Raw genomic sequence first — 14,262 nt, forward strand, 5'->3', positions numbered from 1 at the left:
ATATTGCAAGCCTGCAATCTGCAGAGAAAAAAATTTGAAAAACTATGGACATAATACTTTACAATGAGCAGTTTTCACAGGCTTCTAATGCAAATGCCTTTTGGTCTAAAAATTGATAGCAGGCAATATGAGAGGAAAAAGAGAGGAGATATAGAGGGGAAAGGCAGACGGAGGGCAAATATGTAGGCCCCTCAATAATAACTATATGACCTTAGTTCTAACATCAGATTGCAGTTATACAATAGTTTTGAAATCCTTCCAGGGCTGATTATTTCCCAGGAGGCATTTCTAAAAATTATGATTGATTCATAGTGGTGGTGAAGTTCTGAATAAAAAGACAGCAGAGAAAAATTAAAAGGTTGCCTTCAGAGAAACAGAGAGTTGGATGTGGCTTAAAGGGCCCTTAGCAGCTTTTTGATTCTATGGAATATGAGAACAGAAAGATAAATAGCAGACATCCATGGATGGTTGGAAGGCAAGATTGAGAAATTATGAAGGATACAGGAGGAGACAAAATGCTAGTACAGCATTTAATTAAAAACCATTGTTCTGAGCTTCTGAATAATATTTCATCTCTTCTTAAACAAATCACTGGGATGCAAGTACCTATGTTTACTAAATTATGAGCTTACCTGTGGGGCCCTTGTTGGAGTCAGCATTCTTAAATGTAGAACTGCCACTGTTTAGCCAGTTACAAAAGCATGAACACGTATTAAATATTTTAAAAAAAATATGCAAACATTTTAAATAGTTGGTACAGCAGGGAATTTAATGGTTCCTGGCAAAGCATTTGTACATACCATGTTGTGGCTCCTAGATATAAGCAAAAGAAGTATAATTTTCAGATTTGAAGAGGAGGAATGGATGAAGACATATGTTACCAATAAAGGAGAATATAAAGACATCTGTTTAATGGCAGTCAGCAAAAGACTGGCTGATAGATAAGTACATAAGATGTTTTTCCAGAGGCAGACTACCCAAACAGAGATTGCACTTAAGCAATAAAATAATATATGGTCAAGAGGTGTCTTACTTAAATATTCAGTTTAGTGTAACAAATCAATACTTGCAGAGGTATAATACTGTCAAAAACTATTTTGGGTTCTATATTTAGCACGCCACTTCTCATTTCAGTTTGTCCCAAAGTAAATGTTAATAAACAACAATAGTGCCTGAAATCTGGCACTAGATCTAGGCAATCTACAACCAATTGGGTCATTCTTTGTCAATATTTATTACCCAAAGAGACAAATAAAATGAGCAATGCAAAAAAGCATTAGGAACAGAAGTGATTCCAACTTCCTGCTGGCTTCCAAATTGCCTTTGCTTGTGGGAAGCTGGCAGGGAGCATTAGAAATCATGTTCATAAGATCACAGCTGTCCATGGCAGCTTTGCAGAACCACAAATTTATGAATACAACTGGTCTGAAATTTCAATTCCATGGGAATTATGGGTCACAGATTTTGTGCACATTCTTTAAAGTACTTTGATTCAAACATTGTTGCTCTATGATGCAACATTTTGGTTAATTGAAAATAGCAAACAGATAGGAAAGTATTAGTAGTGTTTGGTATTTAGTAGTATATAGATTCTGATTTTGGTAGGCAATAAATAAGATTAATTCTAAGCGAAACACTAATGCAATGCAATTTATTTTCATAAGCTTGTTTGTAAAATCTTAGAGTATAGTAGAATATAAACTTTATTGATTTAGTCATTTGACCGTATCAAAAGTATAAAACTAATACAAATATACAAGTAGATGCAAACAATAGAATATGTTCATAATAACTCATCACCTCTATATTTAACCCCATTCTGATCTAAATATTCTTTAAAATGACCTTTGATATAAAAATTGTGATCTTCCCAGTGATATGCAATTTCGTTTCCAGCACAAAGTAAGACAGTATCTCTTGGGTGCTCCTGTATTTTCTTTAGTTTTTAAAGAAGAATTTACATAAGCAGCTTTTTCTACAGAGTACAGTTTGCAATCAAAAAGAGTATTTCCAAAGTCTTCAACAGCTGATGTTCCTCAAATGCAGTCTTCTTTTCAATTGGAACTTGGTGAAACCTCTCATACCTTACCATGGAGCTTAATTGTTTCAAACGAACACTACAAAAAGCTCCCCTGGATATTGAGGCATATAAGTTGTTAAATATTTTGCCAAGTGGGAGGCTAATTTGTGTTGAAAGTCTTGTAAGATTTAACATATTTAAGTGCTGCAATATTATATTGGGCAGCCACATCAATAACTCTTTGTTTCAAAGTTTTCTTGGTCATCAGATCTGATTGGAAAGGAAACTGCTAGCTTTTACAAGAATTTCCCAATTCATCTACTTTGAGCATAGTCCACATACTTCCATTGATAGGACGGGAATAGGGTAATAACAGCATCTTATATTAAATAGTTCCATTAATAACCACCTTGAGATTCAGACAGAAAAGTCTATCATTTAGATAGTGAAATTTCAGGACATTGATGTAGCCATGATTTGTTTAATCATAATTTTGCGCAAGAATGACTAAAATTTATATATTTCATTAAATCGTAAGGGTTGCTTTAACTTAGCCTGTGTGAAACAAGTCGTTGTGGTTTAGAATAGAATAGAATTCTTTATTGGCCAAGTGTGATTGGACAGACAAGGAATTTGTCTTTGGTTCATATGCTGTCAGTGTACCCTGTTTCCCCTAAAATAAGACATTCCCTGATAATAAGCCCAATCGGGCTTTTGAGCGCATGGCAATAAGGCCAAGCGCTTATTTCAGGGTTCAAAAAAATATAAGACAGGGTCTTATTTTCAGGGAAACATGGTATATAAAAGAGAAAAAAAATACATTCATCAAGAATCATAAGATACAGACTTCTGGTTTGGCGTTGCAGTGAGACAGTCAGGGAAATAGGGGCTCTGATGAGCGCTGCAAAAACCCCGGCTGCCAAACCGCCACCAATGGGTCTTCGGACCGGAACCATCCTGCAGGGACAGGGAAGAAAGAGGGGTACCTCGGACGACCAAGAGGAACAAGCAAGTTCCTCGGAGGTCAGAGGGAACCCTCTGTGAGTCGGTGGCGGGGGGCGACAGCCATGGCGGCTGCCATGAAGCTGGGACAACCGGACTAAGAGATGTGCAGGAGGAAAGTGGAGTGAAATGGAGCTCTTTGAAGCCGGGTGAGTGACAACCAACCCAGGCTTGTAACAACACTTAGAGCAATATTTTAAACTATAAGACCCATAGCTTTAAAATAGCGGCTGAACAACAAAGGGGCTATAGAAAGTTTAAAATGTAACTTTAAAGAGACAAAGACCCGACAAACAAACAACTCTTGAACAGAACTAATGGGATTAAATATCGAGACATGGTGAAAAGACTAGATATTTTAAAATTTGAACTGGATCTTAAAAAAGAAGAAGATTTGATATTTTTAAAATCAAGGGAAGAAGAATAATTAAATTGGACTGTTATATAACTGAAACAAAATGGATACATGCATGACTAATGGAAAATGTGGATTATAGAGGGACACCTTCTGGTTTAAAAAGGAACATTGCAATTCGTCTTTGTTATGGAAAATTCTGAACTTTACAGATAACAGCCTTGGAATTTTGTGGAGGAGATTTTTCTTCTTGTCTGCAGGCAGTTTGATTTTGGCAAAAAGAAAAGGAAATTATAATGGAACTCCTCTAATTGGAACAATAACAATTAAAAAAAGTGGCGCAGGAATAAAAGAAGGATCTAGCACAGGCTCAAGAGAAGGGAACTTGATGCATTATATCCGGAATAAAAACAAGAAAAAGATTTAATATGACATATGGAGGACAAAATTTGAAGACTTTGAAAATGGAAGGAAATATATGCTAGCAGGCGAGAAAATGAAGAAATAAGGAATACATGGCTGGAAGATTAAAACAATGTGTTTAAAAATGAAACAATGTATAGGTGGATAGTAATAATAAAAAGGAGGTTTTTATAAATAAATATGGATGAATAAGAATATGAGAAGAATATGACATAGATATATAAAATTGAAATATTAATGGAAATTAGAACATGAGAGAAATTAAGCATGTGAAAAGAGATTTATAAATATATACAAAGGTATGTTTTAAGTAAGAACAATGTCTCAATGGTAAACTGTCAAAAAAAAGGATAATGACAAATTTGATTAACTGAAATAAACAATGTATAGATGGATGGCAACAATCAAAAGAGGACCATGCTGGGATTAATAGTAATATTAACTATGATTATGCTGTGTTTAACAGCCAAAAAATAAAAATGATTATGCTGTGTTTAACAGCCAAAAAACCAAAAATGAGTATGATGTCTTTAACAGCCAAAAAACCAAAAATGATTATGCTGGGTAGGACAGCAAAACAAAGAGGATTTTTCTGGGAGTAACAGTAAAAATGAAATGATTATGATGGGTTTTATAACAAAGATAAATATAATGATGCTGGGTTTAACAGTAAAAATAAAATGACTATGCTGGGATTAACCGCCAAAAAATAAAAATTATTATGCTGGGGAGGACAGCCAAAATAAGGAGAAGTATGTTCAGATTAACAGTAAAAATGAAATGAATAAGTTGGGTTTAATAACAGAAACTAAGATGATAATGTTGGGTTCAACAGTAAAAATAAAATGATTATGCTGGAAATTATGTTTATGTTGGGAATAGTAAAAATGAAATGATTGTGTTAAGATTAATAGTAATGAAGGTGATTATATTGGGAGCAATAGTTAAAATATTTTTTAAATGCTTACAATAACTGTAATGATTTATATTGTTAAAATATATCCATCTAAGCAAAAAAAAAGAGAGAAAAATGGAATGATATTTGATTAGGATTTAAGATTTAAGTGACGGGTTTTTGGGACAATGGCTTAGTTAAATTGATAGAATTTTGGGAAATAACTGAGTAAAATATTAAGTTGTGTTAATTGAAAAATAAGATCTGTTAATGATTTGTATTAATTTGTGACCGGATCAATGCTTCGTTTTGGAAAAGATGTGTTTTATGTTTATGTTTTAAAAAATAATAAAAAAAAAAATTCAAAAAAAAAAAGAATCATAAGATACAACACAGTGATAGTCATAGATTATTAATAAGCAATCAAATCATACTAGGAAACAAATAAACAATATAAATTGTAAAGATACAAGCAACATAAGTGGGAGGAGATAGGTAATAGGAAGGATGAGAAGAATAATAGTAAGTCTTAGTAAATAATTTGACAGTGTTGTGGGAATTAGTTGTTTAGCAGAGTGATGTCATTTAAGGAAAAACTTTAAATAAATCACTTTGGTTAGCAAATTGGGAGGACAGGCAGTTTTTGTTTATTGAGTAAACCATGATTGCATTGTAATACATGCGAAGTGGATCAGTTATACATGATGATTCAAAACCACAATGACTTGAGTTTGCAGTTAGCCAAAATGAGGAAATCACATTATGAATCAGCAACATGGGAAAACTGTCAGCTCTGCAAGTTCATTAAATGAAGCTTTTTTACATAATTATGAAACCATAATGGCAGATGTTTCATCTGTTGCTTTATATATTGCCTTGAGCAAGAAGAAAAGCAGGTTAGGCGAAGATTAAAACCTTAAGAAAATAATTGCTTACTGGATTCTTGGCAATTGTTTGGCAGTTTCCTAACTGGAAATTATCAAGGATTTTGTCAACGCATTTAACTTTAAGACACAAGGACAATCCAAATTATAAGGGAAGAAAAAGTAATAATGCTATTATAGTAAGATGCCATTTTTATCTGCATATATACAATATGTTAAAAATAAACCATATTAAAACTTAGCATGATTTGTGATTTCTTAATCACTTTTATGATTGTGCAAAAAAGAAACACTATAATATTCTATTTCTTAAGCAAAATTATTAAATATTACAGAAGGATAGGAATATTACATTAAGTATGTTAATAAATGCTTTTAGGAAATATTGAAACTGAACTAACACTTGGTTTTCTATTCAGCTTACCTAGCTAAAATGATACCCCGCCCAACACCCCCACCCAGAAAGGCTTCTTAGGGAACAACCTTTCTGAAAAACAGAAAGAAGATAATATGGCAAGTTTTGTGTAAAAGCTAATGACCTAATTCCATCTTAATGTAATTGAATTTGACGTATGAAAGTTCTCTTTATTGTTAGAATCCTTAGGGCTCCTGAACGCATTTTTGTTGGTCTCTTTTTATAGGATTTACTCAAAGGCTTTTAGCAAGCACACCATATTTTTTTTTTATTGAAAAGTTTTATGAAAAATACAAACATTTTCACCCCCCCACCCTTCCCCCCTCAACCCCACCCTCCCCTTCCCACCCTCCCTTCCCCTCCCTCCCCCCACCCCCCTCCCTAGACTTCCCAGAACGAGCACAGGGTATAGCTTTCACAAACCAAAAACTAAAATGTGCTAACAAATTATTACATTTCATATTCTCCCTAGGTCCTTAACTCCTTATAACTCAGAAAAAACAAACATAAACTACTTAATATTATTTCATTCATAAGCTATATGAATCTTCTTATTCAGATACTTCTTCTGTTTATAATCAATCCATTTTCTCCATTCCGATATATATCTCTCATTTGAATGGTCTTTAAGGTATGATGAAATTTTTGCCATTTCCGCCAAATGCACAACTTTTAATGTCCATTCCTCAATAGTAGGTGGATATTCCTTCTTCCAGTACTGTGCCACCAGTAACCTGGCAACCGTTATTAAGTTCAAAACCAGCTTAGTCTCTTTTACAGTACAATCCGTAACTATTCCCAACAGAAAAAACTGTGGTGTAAATTTAATTTTTTTCTTCAAAATATTTTGAATAATCCACCATATTTTTATCCAAAAAGCCTTAATCTTTTTACATGTCCACCATATATGAAAATATGTAGCATCTTCACACTCACATCGCCAACACTTGGGTTGTAAATTTGGATACATACAAGCTAGTTTTTTTGGATCTAAATGCCATCTATAAAACATTTTGTAAAAATTATCCCTTAAATTTTGTGCTTGTGTAAATCTTACATTTCTAACCCATATCTTTTCCCATGTTTCCATCATTATTGGTTCACCTACATTTTGTGCCCATTTTATCATACAATCCTTGACTAAGTCTGTTTCTGAGTCTATTTCCAGTAATGCATTGTACAACCTTTTTATGTGCATTTGACCTTCATCTCTTATTTGCTTTATCAAATTCTCATCCTGTGCAAATACCAATTTTTTGATCTTCTCTCCATCTGGCCAGCAGCTGTCCATATTGAAACCAAGTCTTAATAATTCCTTCTTCTCTTAGTTGTTCCATGGATTTTAACTGTAGTCTGACTCCTTCCTTATAAAGGAGTTCCTTATATGTAATCTTATCTTGTTTTTGCTCTAAATTTATGTTCTCTATCGCGTGTCTGGGTACTGTCCATATTGGTAACCTATCATTTAGTTTATATTTATACTTTTTCCAGACACGCAATAGAGCATTTATTAATATATGACTTTTAAAAGTCTTATCTACTTTCTTATCATACACTAAGTAAGCATGCCAGCCATAAACCAAACCATATCCTTCAATATTCAATATCTTTTCCTCCGTTAAGTTTATCCAATCTGTGATTGCTGAGAAGGCAGCAGCTTCATAATACAATCTTAAATTGGGCATCTTAAGACCACCTCTTTCTCTAGTATCTTGAAATATCTTTTGTTTGACTCGTGGTTTCTTCCCTGCCCACACAAATTTATTTATACCCTTCTGCCATTCCTTCAAGTTTTCATCTTTTTTAAGTATAGGTATCATTTGAAAAAGAAATAGAAATTTTGGTAAAATATTCATTTTTACAGCGGCTATTCTTCCCAGCAAAGACAGTTGTAGTTTTTTCCAATTGTCCAACTCTTTCTGTATTTTGTGCCATAATGGTTCATAGTTGTACTGATATAATTTCGTATTTGCAGTCATAATATAGACCCCCAAATATTTAACCTTCTTAACTACTTCAAATCCTGTTAACCTTTCTATCTCTTCTTTTTGGCTCCTAACCATATTTTTAACTATTATTTTTGTTTTAGCTACATTTATTTTAAAACCAGATACTTGTCCATATAAGCAGGTTATATCCATCAAGGCTGTAATCGATTGTACCGGTTGGGTTAAGGTAACAACCAGGTCATCCGCAAATGCTCGTACCTTGTATTCATGCTGTCTAATTTTAATTCCCTTTATTGTATTCATCTCACGTATCTTGTTTAATAAAGTTTCCAGCGTCAAAATAAACAATAACGGGGACAAAGGACAGCCTTGCCTTGTTTCTTTTTCTATGTTAAAGGCATCTGTTAAACCACCATTAACTATTATTTGCGCTGTTTGTTTTTGATATATTGCCTTAATAGATTGTACAAATTGTTCTCCAAATTGCATCCTTTCTATTAGTTTTAGTAAAAATTGCCAATTCAATCTATCAAAGGCTTTCTCAGCATCCAAGAACACAAGCACTGCGGGGACCTGGTTGTTCCTTCCCAAATACTCTAATAAGTTAACAATTTGCCTTACATTACTCTTCATTTGTCTACCATTTATAAAACCAGTTTGATCATGGTGAATCATTTGCTGCATGACTGTCATTAATCTATTTGCCAAAATTTTAGCAAATATCTTATAGTCTGTATTTAATAATGAAATTGGCCTATAATTTTTAGGATCTGTATCATCATGCCCTTCTTTTGGGATCAACGAGATAAATGCTGTCTTCCAAGTTGGAGGTACCTCTCCTCCCTGTTGTATATTGTTAAATAATTCTTTCAACAGTTCTATCATTTCTACCTGTAAGGTTTTATAGTAAATAGCCATCAAACCGTCCGTCCCAGGAGCTTTACCCACTTTCAACTGCTTAATTGCTAACGCAATTTCCTCGGAAGTTATCAATTGATTTAAACTATCCCTCTGTTCATTTGAAATTGTATAAATATTCTCTTTCTGCAAATATCTATCTATATCCATATCTTTAATTTTATCATCAGTATACAGCCTCGAATAAAACTCTAAAAGGATTTTTTAATCAATTGTTGCTCATAAACCTCTTTACCCTTATATTTTATTCTCTCTATTGTCCTTGATTTTTGCTTTTTCCTTAACAAATATGCTAACCACCTGCCTGATTTATTGGCATTGTAAAAAGTATTATGTTTTGCATATCTTAAATTAGTTGCCACTTGATCTGCTATTAACATATTAAATTGACCTTTCAATAAATTGATTGCCTCTTTGATTTTCTTATCTGTTGGATTAGCTACTAAAGCCCGTTCCTGTTTATTAATCTCATTTTCTAATTCTTTTCTTTTTGTCCCCTGTTTCTTTCTATATTTATTATTCAAATATATCAAAATTCCTCGCATATATGCCTTACTTGTATCCCATACCATTTCCATCGATGTGCCCTTTTGCATATTCATAACAAAAAATTCTTTCATAAATTTTTTACACTCTTTTACATTTTCTTCATACCTAAACAAATTATCATTTAACCTCCAGGACCTCCTAGGCCCTTTCTCATACTCCAATTCCAGCCAAACTGGACTATGGTCTGTCAATGTTCTTGAGCAAATCTTCGTATTTTTCACCCTAGATAAAAGATCATTAGTAATTAATATAAAATCAATCCTTGAAAAGGATTGATGTCTATCTGAAAAAAAAGTAAAATCTTTTTTTTCCGGGTTTCTTTCACGCCAAATATCTCTCAACTCCCAGTCATCCATCATTTCCCAAAACGCTTTGGGCAATTTTGCTCTTGTTAACACATTTTGTTTAGGTCCCTTCTTGTCTTTTTTAATGTCCAAAACACCGTTCCAGTCGCCTAACAGGATACAAGTTTTATATGCCCACTCTGTCAATTTTGAGTGTAGTAAATTATAAAAATTTTCTTGTTGTTGATTCGGGGCATAAACTCCGATTACAAGTATTTTTTCTCCTTTTACTAAAAGTTCTATCGCTAAAAATCTTCCTTGATCGTCTGCTTCAATTAATTTAGCAACTAAGTCTCTTTTCAAATATATAACTCTACCATTTTTCTTTTCTAGTGCTGCTGCTACGTAAGATGTACCAAGTCTTGCATTAATCAAATATTTTTGATCTTGTATTCTTATATGAGTCTCTTGTAAGCAAATTACTTCATTCTTAAATTGCTTGAGATAGTGAAATATTTTTCTTCTTTTCTGTGGAGAATTCAAGCCATTAACGTTCCAAGTCAAAAATCTAGTTCCCATCTCTGGGCCTTTGGAGCCTCTGAAGCAAGTCCTGATGCTCTGATCTCATTTGAGTTTTAGGTCTTGCTTCCCCCACTGCTCCTGTTTTAGTAGTATCTTGGATCATTTCTTGAGTTTCATCTGGGATTGTTGCTGTCTTAATTCTTCCTTGAGTCTAGCTGTCACTGATCTGGTCTGTCTTTGATCCTTTGGTAACTGCGAGAAATCAATCAGCGCCAACTCTTGAGTAGCCATTTGGATTTGTAATATTTCTTCTTGATCAGCCAAAGCTCCCCCCTGAACTACTGTCAAGAGCTCTTCTGTCTCAGCTTCCATTACTTCTTTCTTTCTTTTGCTTTCTGGTGATTTAGTTGATTTGGGTGTGCCAGCCTTTAATACATTAGTATGAAAATCTCTTGCTTTCCAAATTGTATTAAGCCAATATCTCTCTCCTGAGTAAGTCACCACTAGTCCAGTTGGCACCTCCCATCTGTACTGTATCTGATGTTTTCTCAGTTCATCCACCAGAAAGGCATACTCCCTTCTAGCTCTCAAGATCTTAGGGGGGATTTCTTTCATTGTCATTACTTCCTGGCCTTCCACCCGAAGCTTGTTTTTAAAAGTAGCCTGTAAAATTTCGTTACGTACTCTCCTTGTAGTAAAATATATCACAATGTCCCTTGGTAGATGTTTCTGTCTAGCAATCCAGGAATTAACGCGGTACAGCTTGTCAATCTGTCAGCCCAGATCATTTTTTGACTCCCCCACCAGCGGTGCCAATGCCTCAGACATCATTTCTCTCAAGTTCTCTTGTTTATTCTCCTTCACCCCTCTGAATCTTAAAGCAAATTCCATGTCTCTGTATTGTATCATTGTTACATCATCTTCAGCCCTTTGAATTCTGTTTTGAGCTTCTCCTATTTTACTATCCAAAATTTCAGAAGATTGTTTAATTTCCTCAACTCTGTCATCCACCATTTCAATATTGCCTGCCAGACACTTAAATGCCATTAATATATCATCCCTAATCCCCTGATTGCGAATTGCAATCTCATCTGACACAGCCTGTATCTTTTCATTAGTTTCCTTAATTTTTTCATTAGTTTCCTTAATTTTTTCATCAATCACATCAACAATTTTATTTTGGGTGACTTGGAGAGCTTGTTGCAACATTTCCAACGTTAAGGTCTGTGGATCCGCTGGAGGAGCAGGAACTTGTAATCTAGGAATATGAGCTGGGGAGCTACCAGCACTCCCAGTTCCTTTAGTAGGAACAGTTTTTACAGACTTTGAGGCCATTTCCAGTTTGAAATTAGTCTTTATATTTAATCAGAGTCAAAAAGAAGAGTTCCTCAAAAGATTTCCCAATATTAATTAACGTTTAAAATCCTCCTTCTGTCAGCACAAAAGCTTTTTTTTTTCCCCAGGCGAAGGGCTGCCGGCAAAATGAAACTTTTCCTGTAACTTTTCCATTTCCCCCGCCCTTTCAAGCTTCAATCGCCATATTGTTGCAAAGTACTAAGTGATTACTTCCGAAGGAGGCTCTAGGCATTGGAGTTAGGTAAAAAATACTTGCAGTCTGATTTCTCCTTGCTCGTTCCGCCTGCTGTTAGTTCAAGATGTTAATTCCCTCATTTCCATTCAGCAAGATTGGTCGCGGCTTCTAATTCCGCTAATTAGCGGAGACGTCCCTGGTCTAGAGCGGCTTGAGAGGCTTTTAGGGAGCGCGCGCCTTTCGCGCCCCAGGATTTTTCCTAGGGTGTTCGGGGGGGCTCTACCGCCACCTGCCTGCTCTTCTCTCTCCCCTTTGCCCGGGGAGAGAATTTCAAGCCTCCAGACAGTGTTTGTCAGCTGTTCTGGGGCTTTAATGGAGCCAGGGAACGGGCGCTCTCGAAAGAACGTCTTTCGAAGCTTGCGGAGCCAAGCGGAAGCCGCAAGCACACCATATTTTGGATGCAAAAAAAAAGTGTTTGGAATCAAGTCAGAATTTACTGGGGCTGTTAGATTGTAATATATCAAATCAAAGTAGATAACTAATAGGTGTAACAAACTGGGGTTACAAAAACCTGGCTAAAAGTTAATGGCTAAAAGATATCAGGTTTTCTTTATTTCTTTTCTGTATCATCCAGATTTCTGCAGCCCAGATATAGCATGCTGCCTCTTAAAGAATTAATTTATCTCTATTACATAATATGAGTGCTTCAAACTGAGTGCTTCAATCTATAAAGCATTGTATGCCAACAATGTATTCCTTTATCATGCTTTTTGAGAATTGGTCAGGATTTAAGCAATGCAGCAAAGGCAAGGATTGTAATGGAATATGTGGATGACCTGGGGGATGAGATAAAATGATAGAACCTAAGAAATGATCAGATAAGAAAAGGAGGATCCCACAGTCACTTAGCAATCAGAGAAAGAAACTGAGAAAGGGCCTATTCTAGTTGATCAGATGATTAAAAGTGCAGGTGGGAAATTTGCACCTTCAAATTTACAAGATTCTGTTAATATATAGCTTTGCAATAAAATAGATTTAGCTCATCTAGTTATATTTCCTGTCTGCTTAACTTGAGAGTGCTAACAAAAATTGCAGTATACATGTTGGATTGTTTATATCTTGTAGAGTAGGGGTAGGCAATCTAATACTCTTCAGATGTTTGCAGTTATAACTCTCACATGGTGTTTGCTATATTGACTGGCATTGAGTCTTGAACATCTGGATGAATGCAAAGAAAAGGAATGCTTGTGTCTTAAGAGTGTGATCTTTATAAATTTTAAAAATAAGTACCATAAAATAAGTCATTTTTATTTATCTATTATCTATTTCATTTAATATACCATCCTAATCTAAGAGATTCTGCACAATATAAAAGTAAAAAACTCAGGTAATCACTATAAAATATAATTACATTACATGGCCGACCATAGCATACCCAAAGAGTCCCAGATCCATTAGGACAAAGTACGTTTTACTGCTTTTGGAACATCAAGATTGGGGCCAGAATATTTCATAATGTGGGAGTCTACCTGTGGATGAACCAAATCTCATTTTGGGGTGCATTTTGGCATTTAAATTCTCAGTTTATCTGTGTATATACAATAATCAAGTTTTACCATTGCCAGGACTTCCTGTTTTAGATGGAACTGTAACTTCTGCAGTCAGTTTAGCTAAACTGAAAAACCTAGCCCTGATTGGGGTCTACCTGTTTTTCTGGAGGAGTTGTGAATTCAGGAGGTCTCTCAAATCAAGAACCTGGGGAAGTGCAAACTTGTCTAGAGCAACCATTAGGATTGAATTTTCAGATCAGCTTCTTCATTTTGCTAGAATTTAGTCTGAACTTGATTCTTCCCATCTACCTCATACTGCTTCCAGGCCAGTGGAAAATTTCCACAGTATCTTTGGCCTGGCCCAACCAAGGGTGGTGATGTGTAACTGAGAATCATTGTTGTGCTGATGATACCTCATTCCAAACCAACAAATGATCTCTCCTAGTATTTCATATAGTTGTTTATTAGGGAAGAGGATTAAACCATATGGCATTCTACATTGGTATAATCATGCTTGTTTGCTCTTCCTCCTTGACAATTGATTTGAACTATCTATTCTGGTAGGAGCAGAACCACTATCAACTAATGGCCTTAACTCCTAGATCTTGCAAATGGTCCAGAAGAATATCATGGTTGATGGTACCATCAGAACCATCTATACTACTAGGGCAATAAGAAGTTTAATAGGAATAGGGATAAATACTGTTTTTATGTCAAGTCCTGGCCCAATTCTTAACTAAAAGTGATTCAGTTAATAGACTTTTAGGATGCTCTGTAGTTAATTCATTACCATCATCTCCATCTCAAGCTACTTTACAACATTTAGTGATATAAATGGGTATGTGTGACAGATTTTATAATTCAGATATAGATATAATAAATTATTACTTTGTACCATGTTTATCATATGGGAGACAATATTGTATGGAGCATGGCATTGTTTTGTTAGGTTCAAAGTTCCTTAA

This window comes from Pantherophis guttatus, chromosome 4 (genome assembly GCF_059756535.1).
Source record: "Pantherophis guttatus breed Tessera chromosome 4, ASM5975653v1, whole genome shotgun sequence".
In the NCBI taxonomy this organism is placed as follows: Eukaryota; Metazoa; Chordata; class Lepidosauria; order Squamata; family Colubridae; genus Pantherophis; species Pantherophis guttatus.